Source organism: Nannospalax galili, unplaced genomic scaffold, assembly GCF_000622305.1.
Source record: "Nannospalax galili isolate Female #2095 unplaced genomic scaffold, S.galili_v1.0 scaffold1275, whole genome shotgun sequence".
Classification (NCBI taxonomy): domain Eukaryota; kingdom Metazoa; phylum Chordata; class Mammalia; order Rodentia; family Spalacidae; genus Nannospalax; species Nannospalax galili.
The window spans coordinates 296,107-296,948 of NW_008335578.1; positions in this window are offsets into that span (position 1 = coordinate 296,107).

The window sequence follows — 842 nt, forward strand, 5'->3', positions numbered from 1 at the left end:
TTTTCTGAGCTAGGGTACATTTTTCACAGAATTGGAAAAAACTATCCTAAGATTCATATGGAAGCTCAAGAGACCCCGGATAGCCAAAACAATCCTGAGAGCTAAAAGCAATACTGGGGGGATTACTATGCCAGATTTTAAGCTCTTCTACAGAGCTATAGTCATAAAAACAATATGGTACTGGCATAAAAATAGACCCATAGACCAATGGAACAAAATTGAAGATCCAAATATGAGTAATTGCAATTTTAGCCACCTGATATTTGACAAAGGGGCCAAGACCATTAACTGGAGGAAAGACAGCATGTTTAGCAAATGGTGCTGGCAAAACTGGATCTCCACTTATAGAAGAATGAAAATAAACCCCTATCTTTCACCCTGCACAAAAGTCAATTCCAAATGGCTCAAAGACCTCAATGTAAAGCCTGAAACTCTGAAACTCTTAGAAGAAAACGTTGGGAAAAACCTACAAGATATAGGAGTAGGAAAGGACTTTCTAAACTGGACACCAATAGCCCAGGAAACAAGGGCAAGAATTAACTTGTGGGACCTCATTAAACTAAAAAGCTTCTGTACATCAAAGGAGACAACCAAGGAAACAAACAGAAAACCCACAGAATGGGAGAAAATCTTCACCAGCGATACATCTGATAGAGGTTTAATTACCAGAATATATGACAACAAACTTAAAATACAGAGAACCAAGACAAGAAGCAACCCAATTGAAAGATGGGCTAAGGAGCTAAACAGAAAGTTTTCAAAAGAAGAAGTAAAGATGGCTATGAAACATCTTAAAAGATGTTCAACATCACTAATAATCAGGGAAATGCAAATTAAAACCA